Here is a 14,853-nt window from a genome sequence, read left to right as displayed (position 1 = left end):
TGGAAGAGATAAAACAAGTTTTTTTTTAAGAGTTCTAAAATATTTTTATAAATGAAATATGAGAGCTAAAGATAAAAAAAAACAAAAAGAAATGAAAGCTATGGAGGAAAAGACTGGAAAGGGAATTAATAGCTTGGCACAAAGAGCTACAAAAACTTGCCCAAGTAACAAACTACCTGAAATTTAGAATGGATCAAATAGAAGCCAATGATTTCATGAGACAACAGACTATGTGTCTGTTAGCTGGGGTCCAGACTAGATAAAAAGAAAGGCTCACTGTGTGACCCTGGGCAAGTCACTTGACCCCCATTACCCACCCTTACCACTCTTCCACCTAGGAGCCAATACACAGAAGTTAAGGGTTAAAAAAAAAAAAAAAGAAAGAAAGAAAAAGAAAGGTTCAATGCTAGGAGGGCAGCTAGGTAGAACAGTGGATAGAGTGCTAGACCTGGAGTCACCTTCCTGAGTTCAATCTAGCCTCAGACACTTACTGGCTGTGTTACCCTGGGCAAGTCACTTAACCTGTTTGCTTCGACTTCCTCATCTGAAAATAAACTGGACTTCCTCATCTGAAAATAAGCTGGAGAAGGAAATGGCAAACCACTTCAGTACTCTTACCACTCCCCTCCCAAAAAAATTCAAATAGGGTCACAAAGAGTTTGAAACAGCTAGCCAACAATAAATACTAGGAGGTTGGCTACCTGGTGATGAATTTTTGGTCAACAAAAATTCATGTCAGTCATTAATTAAAGCAAGATTGTAAACTATAATCTATGATGAAACAACAACTTTTTTGGAAGTATGGAAGTGTATATATTTCAGGATTTTTATCTTTGCATTATGGGAAGAAGGGAGAGGAGAGACACAAACAAGAAGAATTTGCCAAGCAAATTTATGATTACTGGGTAGTCTTTAACCTACTTTGGATAACAGATTATATTATTTGCATACAATCAGTGAATGTGTCCATTTCATATTATTTTATGGACCCAATTAGGGCACGTTTCAATGAGCCAATAGTTTATGTCCCTGTATATACTCAGAAGTAACAAAAAAGGGCATTTTTTAAAATTCAGGCTTTTTACTAATCAGTACCGACCTCTTACCACTGAGTAAGGTTTTCTTGTAGATCCAGTCTTCTTTTGAAAAGAGAAGGCAGAAGCTAGGTGGTACAGTGGATAGAGAGTCAGGAGGACCTGGGTTTAAATATGGCCTTAGATATGTCCTAGTTGTGTGACTCTGGGCAAGTCACTTAACCCCAATTGCCTCACCCTTGCCCCTCTGTCTTAGAGTTTTGACTAAGACAGAAGGTAAAGGTTTAATAAAAAGAAAGAGAGGGGAAAAAAGAGAACACAAGGAATTGAAGGGTGGCATTGGCACACAAACTCGCTTAGAAATGTCAAATACAGTAAAATTAATATAGAACTAGGCAATTTAGCTACCTTGCAAACACATTCTCTTATGAAAATATGATCAAGTCACATGGTTCAGTGGGTATATGACTGGGGATGTTGACTTTAAATGATCACCCTATTGCAAATATTAATAATATGGAAATAAAACCCAGCGGAATTGCTTGTCATCTCTGGGAGAGGGAAGGGAGAAAGGGAGGGAAAGAAAATAGAAAAATATTCTAAATTAATCAATCAATTTTTAAAAATTAAAATTAAAAATAAAAATAAAAAAGAGGGGGGAAATATGACCAAGTTTCTCTACAAGATGGTCTTCAAAAGAATACCTCACTCATGAATCATTTCAATCCTCTGATAATAACAAAATATAGTTACTAAAGTGGTTAAGTGCCCTAAATGTGACACAAAACTCTCACCCACTTTATAGAGAATTGTACTTTATAGAAAAAAGTGCAACATTAAGGCAGCCTGGTAGAGTAGAGGAAACCAGAATGAGAAGATTTTGAGTTGAGTTCGAATGTCCTTTCCAGTTCTAAATCTGGTCATCCTGGGAATCCCTCTCAAACACTTGTGAACTCTGTGATATTTTTAAACCATATGACCATAGGCAAATTACTTAATCTCTCTGAGTCTGTGTTTCTTCATCTGTAAAATGAGGCTAACACTCCTCACACAACAAAATTCACAAGACTGTTATGAGAAAATCACTTAGTAAATCCTAAAGTGCCATGTAAACGTGAATTATTATATAGTGATTCTTTTTTGTCACCATTTTTTATTTTATATAGAACATAATATTATATGTAACATAACAATAATGTGATATATATGATTTGTTATAAATACATAATAAATTATAATAAATGTGCTTATCCAAGAGAAACAAATTCTCATACCAGGTATGTCCAAAAATTTATCTCATTCTTTTTTTTCTCCTTCCTCAAGAAGGCAGGTAATGTGGTATAGCTTGTGTGTATAAGCACACACACACACACATATATATATATACACACACATATATGTTTGTAGGTATGTATATATATGTGTATATATTTTAATCATATAATACATATATTCTTCTTCATCATGTTGTGAAACAAAGTGCATATTGCTTACATAACAGAAAAGTTCATGAAGAAAATAAAGTGAAGAATAGTATATTTAATAATTCTTAAACCCAAATTATTGCCTGATCAATTTGTAAGACATTTTTCTAAATCCTATGCCTAAATCAAAGTCAGAAAGGTCATATATATATATATACGTGTGTGTGTGTATACACACATATATATGTTATATGCATGCAGATGGGTGTATATAAAACATCCACAGCACTATTTTGTATATGTAAGACAGCAAAGAACTGGAAAAAATATGGATATCCATCAGTGGGGCAACTACTTAAAGTGATATGTGAATTCTGTGACATGGTACTGCACCATAAGAAATAAGAATTCAGAGAAGAATGGGAAAGTTTATATAATTGAGACATATTGAAGTAAACAGAATCCAGAAAATAGAATATATGACTATAATGTAAAGGAAAAGAAAAAACAATGAACTGAACATAGTAACAGTGACCAAGCTTGAGCCCTAGGGAAAAAGATGAGAAAATATCTTCCTCTTCTTTGCAGAGAGGTTAAAGATTGCATTACCATCTGCATTTGCAGCTGCACCCTAAGGTCTGGGCTTTTTTAGTTGCCCTAAAGTTAAAACCTCCTCTAAATGTTTTCAAATGCAAGCTTCTGGAGATTCAGGAGTCTCATTTTTCTGTTTGTATTTCTAGTGTTTTGAACATAGTAAGCACTTACATGCTTGTTAAGACATTCATTCACTATTGCATGTACTACAAGACTTAGTTACTTAGTTGGTGTTTTAGTTCTGATGAACTGCCTTTTCTCCCACTCATTTTTTTTGTTACAAAGAATAGCTCCCAGGGAATGGATGGGAGAAGAAATATATTGCAGGGGCAGCTAGATTGCTCAGTGGATAGAGTTAGGCCTGGAGATGGCAAGTACTAAATTCAAATCTGGCTTCAGATACTTCCTAGCTACGTGACCCTTGGCAAGTCACAACCTCAGTTGTCTAGCCCTTGCCACTCTTCTGCAAGTTACTGGTTCCAAGACTGAAGAGTTTAAAAAATATATTCAAAATTGAAGGCAATGTAAACAAATAGTATCAAAATACATTTTAAAAGACCCCACAATGGAAGGCATGATAAAAATCAAAAGATATCGACATAAAATATGCCAGCTTTCTCCTAACTTTAAGACCATTTCTCAAGTCAGCTTCTTACATAATAAACATCAAGACATATTTCAGCACAGGCAAAATTATTCAACAACTGATTATCCTTAAATTGTATTCCATTCACTGAGAAAATAATTAAAAGCAACTTAAGATTATTAGCTGTGTTCATCAATTCAGCAGCAGCTTCTGAGCAGGCTGGGGCAAGCTTGCAAAACTGGGATAAAGGTGTTAGGTTAAGCTTTCATGTCCATATCAAAATGCTAGCTGCTAAAAGTTAGAATAGGCACTAACAGTATTATGATGGATACCTTCCCAATTTTAAGAGCTATCAAACAAGGACATGTCCTAGCACCTCTTCTTTTAACTGCATCTATATGACTTGCTTTTAGATGATTTGTATACACATCTTCTACTAGAACAAGCAGAAAGAAAAGTATTCTCTTTAACAACCTTAAAACAGCTGAAATATGCTGGTTGGTTACTACCAAAAAGAGCAGCTGGAAGCGTGTCCCTTCTAATCCTTTACCACCAATACTACTAGCTCAAGTCTATAGCCTCATGGTTAGAAACCTATTAATTGGACTCCTTGCTTTCACTCTCCATTCCAATTCATTACATACAAAATTACCAGATCAATCCTTCCATCCTACTCCTTAAAATCTTAAGACTCTCCAGAGCTAGGGAGTTTAGGCAGGGATGACTGGGGCTAGGATTAGACATACTGAAGAACTGAAAACCAGAGTTCCCCTGAACTGTTTGAAAGGACAGGAAAAAATAAGCCAGGAACTCGGCCAGGAAGGAGGAAAGAAAAGAGTCCTATTGGGGTAAACTCTTTCACTTAAGATTAAAAGTTCAGAATTCAAGGTGGGAGGAAGACAGCAGAGATAGGAGGGTCCAAACAGGTGCTTTTGGTGATGAAGGTGAGGCCAGGGATAGGTGGAGTGGAGTCAGGAATGAAAACAACTGTAGGGTGTTGGGGAAGAGATGAAGATGGTATATAAGAGATCTGAGGAAAGTTCCAATTTTCTAAATACCTCTGAAAAGGGAAAAAGAAAAACTATGTGTTAGTAATTTTTACTTGGCTCAGTAGAATGAAAAGTCAAAGAAAGAAGAAAGGAGGAAGAAAAGTCAAGGGTAAAAATTAGAATACCTTGTAATAGCTCGGAAGTTTGACCTAGAGCAGCTGTTGGCAAATAGTTTTGAGTTCGAGAGCCCAGAGGGCAAATTCAAGCTTTCTGTGTGTTGCCAGCATTAACAGAGGGGCGGGGGCATGCAAAAAAAAATGTATTTGGACTGGCACGAGGAAGAGGGGCAAAAAGCAGCTCCCCAAATGCCAACTGGGCACACATGCCAATACTTCACCAATGCTGACCTACAGAGTGCCTTGGAGACCATCAAGTCCATCTTCTTTACTTTGTATATAGAGAAACTAAGGCTCAGAGGCAGCAGATAATTTGCTTAAGTTCACAAGGCTACTAACAATGAAACTAGAACTCTTATCTCTTGATTCCCAATCCAAAGCTCTCTCCATTGGATGACACCTTATGAGTTAATTGGCAAAGTCATCTGAGGAGTCTGGCTGGATGCAGAAAATATGATTTCTGTGGATCAGCAAACATCACCTCCCCCAAGAAAATCAACAATAAACATTTAGCAAGCACCTCCTACAAAAGCAGCATATTGTTAGTAGAAAAAGCTTAGAATTTATAATAAAGATATACAGTTGATTTTTCTCTAATATTTAATAGCAAAATGATCATAGGCAAGTCATTTACCAACTCTGAACATCTGTTTCATGGAGCCAGTAATGCCTACAACAACTATGTCACAGGACTGTTCCAATGAGGAATTAAAGGCAATATGTGTAAAGGGTTTTGTAAGCCTTAAGGCACAATATAAACATCATTTGTGGTTAGACTAAAGCTGGTGATTCAAAAATAAATAGGACAATCTCTGTCCTTAAGGAGCTTAAAGTCTAGTTCAAGAGATAAAATGGACATACATGAAGTATACGAGTGGAAGAACGAAATGCACTGGTTTGGAAGAATTTTGAGTCAACTCTAAAAGTCATATGACCTTCCTGTTTCCTTATATGTGAAATGAAATCATGACCTCTCAGGGTTATTGTGAGGAAAGTACTTTGGAAAGTTTAAAGTTTGGCAGAAAATACAATTCACTGAAATACTAAGATTGTTAAACATTAACTATATTAGTCAGTCAACAAGCATTTATAAGCACCTACTATGGATTGGGCACTGTGCATTATCATGTAATAATCATTACCATACAAAAGTAACTAGCAAATACCAATCAAGCTCTAAGTGCAAAATAAAGTGTGCCGACAGCAAATATTGTGGAAATTCAGGAGGAGGAATCATTGAGAGCTGGGGTGGTCAGGGAAGATATCCCAAAGGAGGTGGGATCTAAAGTAAGGGTAGGATTTGACAAGAGGAAAAAAGAAGGGATTTCAGGCAATGGAGACACCGAAGTTCGTGGTGCATCAAAGAAGACCAGTTTAGCAGGAGTTTGGGAGACAGATTGTTCATAAAGGTTGATCTCTTGCTGATGTAGAAGAGATTCTCGTTTATTTGTTGTTTGTTGTTGAGTCATTTCAGTTATGTCTGAATCTTCATGACTTCATTTAGCGTTTCCTTGGCAAAGATACTGGAATGGTTTGCCATTTTCTTCTCCAGCTCATTTTACACGTGAGGAACTGAGGCAAATAGGATTAAGTGACTTGCCCTGGGACACACAGCTAGTAAGGGTTTGAGGCAAGATTTGAACTCAGGAAAATGATATTCCTGAGTCCTAGCCTGGAACTCTGTCCACTATGTCACCTAGCTGCCCCTGATTCTTGTTTCTAGATTAAATAGCCTCTGAGGTCCAGTCCAAGCCTATAATTCTGCCTACTTAATAAAATACAAGCTCTCCATGCTGGAATCCATAACCCTTCATGAACAGGTCCTGATCTTATCTCCAATTTCCAATCTTCTCTCCCCTAACCATCCCTTATATATTCTGTGCTATGATCAGATTGGACTATTTGCTGTTCTCTGAACATGCCTTATCCACCTCCATTAAGTCGGCTCATATCATTTGTTCTGCTGGGAAATAAGTCATTGCATCTACTTTCATGCCTTCCATATATTTCTCAACCCCTTGCAGACAGACTTGATTGAGACTGCCTTCTCAAGGATTATCAGTAATCTCTTAACTGTTAAATCTAATGAACTTTTCTCATTCTTCTTCTTTAACTTCTTAGCAGCTTTTGACATTGATGACCCCACGCTGCCCACCACTTCTTGGAGACATTCTTCTCTCTCATTCTACATGACAATCCTCTCTCCTAATCCTCCTCTAACTTGTTTGTATCATTGTTCTTTTTCAGTTGCCTCATCATCCATACCTTCTCCTTAGCCATGAGTGTTCCCCAAACACTCTGGTCTGGGCACTTTTCTTCTCCTCTCTATACCCTCTCTTAGTAATGCCATCAGCTCTGATAGGTTAGATTATTTTATATATTTGATTCCCAAATCTATTTTCCCATCCCTAATTTCTCTCCTGAGCACCAGTCCCACATCACTATCTTCCAGACATTTCCACCTGGATATCCTGAAGGCATCCCATGCTCAACCTACTGAATGTAGAATTCATTATCTTCCTCTTCTCAATCCACTCCACCTCCAAACTTGTCTATTTCTGTTGAGGGTACCTTTCAGACTCAGATCCATTATTTTAGCATAATTATTGATTATTTCCTCTCCTTCAGACTTACCCCTTATCAAATCAGTTGCCAAATTTTGTCAATTCTACACATCTCTTACATATGCCTTCTCTCCAATCTCAAGTCCACAAGCTTAGACACTTCTCACCTCTAGTCCATCCTGTTGCAAGTGGCCAAGTTATTCTTATTTCCAGTCACTCTCTCTTTCACTCTACCTTCCAAAGTTGGCTAATTAGTCCTCTAAAAGATCAAGTCTGACTATGGCATATCCCTGCTTCAAAATAATACAAAAAAAATGAGGTTCCTCATTGCCCCTAGGAAAAAATCCAAATTCTCCAATTTAACATTAAAAGCCATCTCAGTCAAACCAACTTTCCTAAGCGTTTTTCACATTACTCCTTTTCATACAAAGTACAACTCATCCATATTGACATGATTATTGTTCTCACGACTCAACACCTCACCTCCCATTTCAATCTCCTCCGTTACATACACCAGGCTTGGATTGCACTGACTTCTCACCTTAGCTTCTTTGTTCCACAGATTCCTTCAAGGCCTACCTCAGGTGTTGCTTCTGATGGGAAGTCAGTTCTAATCCACCTGGTGGTGTTCTCCCTCCCTCCTCAAATTATCTTAAATTTACTAATGTATGTGTTTACATGTTGTAGGTTCTAGTAGATTGTAAGCTCCTTGAGAACAGGGACTGCTTTTCACTTTTGTCTTCGTTATCCTCAGCATCTAGAACATTGCTTCTCTTTTTTAAAATTTTAAACCTTAACCTTCTTAGAATTGATACTAAGTATTGGTTCTAAAGCAGAAGAGTCACAAGTGCTAGGCAAATAAGGTTAAGTGACTTGGTAGAGTCACACAACTAGGAACTGTCTGAGGTCAAATCTGAACCAGGACCTCCTGATTTCAGGCTTGGCACTCTATCCACTGAGCCACCCAGCAGCCCCCTTAGAATATTGCTTTTCATTTAATGAGTTTTGTTGAATGAATAAAATGATTTTTGTCCCCATCTTAACTTTTCAAAATGTTAACCATCCCTCAAATCCTGATCAAATGCCACCCCAGCCATAAGTGATATTCTTCCTCCTCTTAATTCTTATAGTATTTTGGTTGTACCATTTCTAGGTCAAGGAAAGCAATATATGAAAAATACTTTGTAAACACCTGAGTGATACATAAATGCTAGGCATTATTTACTATTATTCAGGCACTCCAGTTCAATTCAACAAGCATTTTATTTATTAGATATCTACTATGTGCAAGGTGAGAGGCACCCTGACCTAATGGAAAGAGAAAGCCAGTCTCAGGAAGACCTAGCCAAGTCATTTACCTTCTCAATGGCTCAGGCAACTAAGATTATAAATTGTAGAGGAGATGCTACTTTACATTGATAAGGAGAGTTTCCTCACTGAAAACTAACATAATTTTAAATTATGAGTTAGATCCAAAAAAATTTGCAAAAGGCAAGGCAAAGTACTGGGAGCACAAAAATGAAAAACGATGTAGTTCAAGCCCCTGAAGACCTTATATTTCACTGGGGAGGGCAATATGCAAGGTAACTATAATATGAGGTAGAATTTGGGGAAATAAAGGAGAGATCAAATGAGGCCATGGATAAGCAATCTGCAAATGTTAAAGTTCTTCTATAAATGTCAGCTGTTATTATTCTTATCACGACAATATGCTAGGGGGCATCTGGATAATTCAGTGGATTGAGAGCCAGGCCTGGAGACAGGAGAAGTCCTACATTCAAATCTGGCCTCAGATACTTCCTAGCTGTGTGACCCTGGGCAAGTCTCTTAACTCCAATTGCCTTGCACTTTTTATTTTTCTGCCTGGGAACCAATACTTAGTGCTGATACAAAGACAGAAGATAAGGGTTAAAAAATAATAAGATAGGGGGCAGCTGGGTAGATCAGTGGATTGAGGATCAGGCCTAGAGACGTGAGGTCCTAGGTTCAAATCTGGCCTCAGACACTTCCCAGCTGTGTGACCCTGGGCAAGTCACTTGACCCCCATTGCCTACCCTTACCACTCTTCTGCCTTGGAGCCAATACACAGTATTGACCCCAAGATGGAAGGTAAGGGTTTTAAAAAATAATAAGATAATAATCCCTAAGAAAATCTGAGGAGGCAGATAATATTTACAGTTGGGAGAGGGATCAGAACTGAGGGAAAGCTTTTCTCACTAAGCACATCCTCATGCATCTGGTTTGTCCCTTACTGACTTGTAAACTCCATACAGAAAGACCCATGTTTTACACATCCTCAGAGTTTTATCCCTCAGAGTATCTATGAGTGCACTATACAGACTACACAGTCAATAAATATTTGTTAAATGAATGAATGGACAAGAGATTCAACATTTGAATGATCAGCCAACAGGTCAATTCAGTAAATTATTTATGAATACATTTTGCAACTTGGTTCATCTTGGTGGGTCCATGAGATTCATTTATGAACAAAATCAATAACAGGTAACACCAGCCCTATGAACTCTTCGAGGTAATGTCATTTCTTCTTTTCTGTGTAGCATGGATTTTAGTACAGATGCCAGGAAAAGTCCAAAGTTCTTTCCTTAGGAAAGAGCTCAAGTTGCAGGCCCTGGAGCTGGCCAGCCTGTAAAGAAGTAGGCCTCTGGGTCTTCTGTTTGGACAAAGAATACAATTCTGGCTGCTCCTCCAATCCCCTCACATCTAAAGCTTATCACTTTCACTGTGCTGTAGGTATCTACTAGAGGGCAATTTAAACCAGGAATCCACTTCAATCTAGCACCAGCAAAGGCTCTGTACACACTTGATATTTGAAAGTCTGATTGACAGGTTACTGACTCTTGGAGGGATGGTCAATGAAGAAAAAGTATTCCAAATCCATATTTCCTACGGAACACACCTTGCCAAAATACCACGAACAATTCTGTCATTCAACCCTCCTAATTTAACAGAACCTGGAGGTGGCAAGGTAGGCAGCTGCAGAGGATACATTGTACAGGAAGGTACAATAAGATGTATTTTCATATGACTTTTTGTAACTGCACTTATATTTTATTTTACCAGAAAATTCCACTCTCCACGATGAGCAAAGTCACATTTATTACAGTGATGGCTCAAAGCCTCCCTTGGATAGTAATGCACAAGAAGCACAATGCCTATGGCACATGAATGTATTGTCCCAGCTCAGTCTATTTTATCTATCCACTCATCTAAATTCTCCAAGTTCTATTCTTATAAGTTACCTCATAAAAAAAAAAATGAAGCATTGGACCACCTACCAGTCACCCTACCCCACTCCCAACACAATCCCCTAAAATAGTCCTTCGCTGGTTATAATTTAATGTCCTCTATCTCCTTAAACATTTTATACCTTTTATAAACCAAGAGTTTAAGATAACTATTCTTCCCACCATCCCTTAAATAAGGACCCACATGCTAAGATTTTGTTTATGCTTAGTTGAAAAAAAAAATTGTCTTTTTTAAAGATAGATGTGGGGGGTGGGGGAAGCTGGAAGTCCTGGGTTCAAATATGACCTCAGATGATTTCCTACCTGTGTGACCCTAGGTGAGTAATTTATCCCCCTTTACCTAGCCTTTAACAATTTCCTGCCTTAGTGCATTGGTTTTAAGACAGAAAATAAGGATTTAAGAAAGAAAAAAATGAAGGTGTCCACTTCTTTCTCTGAGAAAATGAAAACTATGTAACAACATTTCCTTTTTGCCTTGGCTACCAAAGAACTACCCTTTCCAACAGTATCTCAAGTATCTTTTAGCACCTATTCCTCAGATTCCTTTAGATAAAGGTTTTTTAAAGAATGTGTATTTTTAAACCCTTACCTCCCATCTTAGAATCAATACTGTGTATTGGCTCCAAGGTATAAGAATGGTAAGGACTAGGCAATGGGGGTCAAGTGACTTGCCCAGGGTCACAGTTAAGAAATGTTTGACCCGGAAGGGGGGGGGGGTGGCCACTGGGTAGATCAGTGGATTGAGAGCCAGGCCTAGAGACGGGAGGTCCTGGGTTCAAATGTGACCTCAGACACTTCCCAGCTGTGTGACCCTGGGCAAGTCACTTGACTCCCATTGCCTACCCTTACCATTCTTCTGCCTTGGAGCCAATATACAGTATTGACTCCAAGACGGAAGGTAAAGGTTTAAAATTAAAAAAAAATAAAAAAAAAGAAATGTTTGACGACAGATTTGAATTTAGGTCTGGCTCTCAATCCACTGAGTCATCTAGCTGAACCCTTAAGAAATATTTGTTGTATCGTGGACACCCATTTGTCAGTAGAATGAGACCCATGGGCAGATGACCTCTTCTCAGAATAATGGTTTTAAATAATACAGTTAGAGGCAAATAAAGTTTTTAAAAGGTGGTTTTTTCCCTATATAAGTTCATTGGACCTCTGAAGAAATCTAGCCTTAGACCTCAAGTTAAGAATCTCTGTTTTATGTTCTAACTAGAACCTTCATTCTGTTCTTTGCACTACATATTTTATTTTGCATTATGTTTAACAGGTGACTCAAACCCTTTTCAGAAAAGGTAGCTATACATCTTAAATGAAAAAAAAAATAATCCTGTGAGAGACTAAAATGGTACATGTTATATTCTAATAATAAAATCATTTTCTTCTGTTCTACTCACAGAACACCTGGAGTTAAGGATACTAAATTCTCTGTCAGTAAATCAAAGATGGACAAAGTGTATGCCTTTCTTTTTCCAATAAATGTACTCCTGAAAAACTATACAAACCGAATTTCTAGAAAATGAATCAGATTTTAAATAAATAGAATCCAACAGGGAATCTTTTTGAAAAAAAAAAATGACTCTGTTTTGAAATGCAAATTACCACCACCTTGTTTACTTGTTTTATATTTCTACTTTAAGGAACCTTGATTTTAAGGTATTACTTTCACCAGTGCAAGTCACAACTCTCTACAATGTAGTAGTAGTAGTAGTAGTAGTAGTAGTAGTAGTAGTAGTAGCAGCAGCAGCAGTAGCAGCAGCAGCAGCAGCAGCAGCAGCAGCAGCAGCAGCAGCAGCAGCAGCAGCAGCAGCAGCAGCAGCAGCAGCAGCAGCAGCAGTAGTGGTGGTAGTAGCAGCAGCCCACATTTATATAGCACTATAAGGTTTACAAACCATTTTCTTTACCCTGTGTAGTGGGAGTACAAATATAATCCCCATTTTACAAATGAGGAAATGTGGTTCTTATAAGTGACGTGATCAAATAACTTTGAATCCAGGTCTGATTCCAAATCCATCAATCTTTCCACTTCACTAAAAGTTTTTTGAGCTTGGTTGAATCTTACAGCCCATTTACTTTGCTGGCATATCCTTTGATCATCTAGGGTCATTTCCATACAATGATGAAGTACAATAGTACTTTAGTAGAATACAGCTTATTTTTTTTAATTTAGATATTCATTTTTGGATTTTCTTAAAACCAAACTAACATTGTTCTTCTTGATACCTAATTTATGCTTAAGCCTTTTTAAGTCAAGTGAAAACCAGGCTTTTTATACTTCAGGACTCCTTGCCTCCCCCCACCCCACATGAGGTAAGCAACACTTCTTCAAGAGCTATATATCACCCCATGGGGGGTGGGTGGTTTTATAAATTATTCACTTACAAACATGAATAATATGGAAATATGCATTATGTGATAATACATGTATAACTCAGAAAAAATAAAAATAAATATATTTAAGACACATCACCCCAAGGTTACTAGTTCCACTCAACTTCAGTTCCAAAAGCAAACTAAAGAACCTAGAACTATAATATCTAAAAAGCTTTCTAAAAGTCCATGAGTAATCAGGATAGTATTTGTGGTTTGGGCCCTAAAAAGCAGCTGTCAATAAAAATAGTCCTAATCGACAGCTTTCAAGAAAATGTCTTATTGAGGCCACTGCTCCTTTGCTACTGTTTGACATCTGTTTGCTTTGTGGATCTGACATTCTCCATAAGCATCAAAAGTACATATGATTTATAATCTTTACCTTTTCAGCTCAAAGTTTAAAAGACAGGCATGTTCACATGATTCCCTTGACTTCAATACACATCTGTTTCACAAAAGTTCTGTTAATAGCTTTTAAGTTCATACACAAAAGCCCAGCAATAAAGAAAAGTAATCATCCCTTGCTCAACAGTTTACCACTGCTACTCTCAAAACTTCTTGGCAACACATATCCATGCAATCGCTGTTATCCAATCCCATGCCTGAAAATCCTAGACAGTCAGTTGTGTAATAAATAAACCCTTTATCATCTGCTGAAGACACAAAAACCACAATACTGGCCTCTGCTTCAGTTTAGAGGGTGCACTCAAGAAATGTCAACAACATATTTAAAAAAAAAGGATCATCTTTTTTAATTGCTAGTGTCCTCAGGCTGACCCTAATCTTTTTCTTTTGAAAAAAAAATCAGCAATTTTGGGGAATAAATAAGGGCCCTTTAAACACTCACAGGAAAAGGGGGGACCCTAAAACTGCAAACAACCTTCCCATATATGAAAGAAGAGCTCGTTTATTTGTCCATGAAATGGAAACAGAGGAATTCATCCATCTAACAAGTGCCTACTACTAGAGACGCATCAACAACAGGTCTTTAGCAGAAAGGCGATTGGTCCGATAAACATGAGAAGCTGCTGTTGCTGCTGCTCGCCTTCAGTGTCTCTGACAGACCCAGCCCGAGATTGAAAACAACAGCACCCCCCACCCCAGGGTATGGCACACACGCGCGCACACACACACACACACACACACACACACACACACACACACACACACACACACAGAGAGCTGCTTCCCCAGAGTGGGAGAAATTCCACGACACCTCCCCGTGCTCCCCTAGGCGCATTCACCTGGTGCCACCTCCTTGCCCACACAGCGAAGCTGGGAAAGGCTCAAGGAAGGGGGGGGGGGAGCTGGAAATGAAAAGCTTGGAGGGGGGTGTAGAAGGGGAAAAGGGGCTCCTTACAAACATACAGGACCAGACACACACACTCGCGCGCACGGGCCGGACTGGGAAGATGCCGGCTAGGCTCCAGCTGACACACCCCTCCGAGCCCCACCGCTCACTGCCCGCCTCCCGTGCGCCCAGACCAGGTGCCCCCTCCCGTGCCCCAGTCCCCGGGCGCGGAGCGCCGGACGCACCTTCAGCGAACCCCGGGGCTGGCCCTTCGGGGCCGCAGGGGGCACGAAGCGCTCCTCGACGTCCTCCTCCTCGTCCTCCTCCACCACCTCAACTACCACCTCCTCGTCCTCGTCGTCCTCTTCGTCGTCGTCCTCCTCCTCCGCGCCCCCCCGGGGCTTCCCCTCCAACCTCCCGCGCCCCCTCCGCCGTCTTCCCCCTTCCTCCTCGCCGTCCTCCTCCTCCTCCTCCTCTTCCAGCAGCAGGAGCACCGGGGCGGGGACCGTGGCTGCGCCAGCGGCAGCGGCAGGAGAGGGGGCGGCCCCGGACCCGG

At 39.2% G+C, this 14,853-nt stretch overlaps 1 protein-coding gene across 1 annotated transcript in view; it reads right to left on the bottom strand.

The window, feature by feature from the left end:
* The window catches only part of ZNF704 (zinc finger protein 704), a 329,242-nt gene extending 314,614 nt beyond the window's left edge, over positions 1–14,628 (bottom strand). The window contains exon 1 of the mRNA XM_044665818.1: positions 14,543–14,628. The gene's annotated coding sequence lies outside the window, so the exon portion shown is untranslated. The remainder of the gene's footprint in view (positions 1–14,542) is intronic.
* Positions 14,629–14,853: the final 225 nt, after the last annotated feature.

Source organism: Gracilinanus agilis, chromosome 1, assembly GCF_016433145.1.
Source record: "Gracilinanus agilis isolate LMUSP501 chromosome 1, AgileGrace, whole genome shotgun sequence".
NCBI classification, from domain to species: domain Eukaryota; kingdom Metazoa; phylum Chordata; class Mammalia; order Didelphimorphia; family Didelphidae; genus Gracilinanus; species Gracilinanus agilis.
This window is presented reverse-complemented; position numbering and strand designations above follow the sequence as displayed.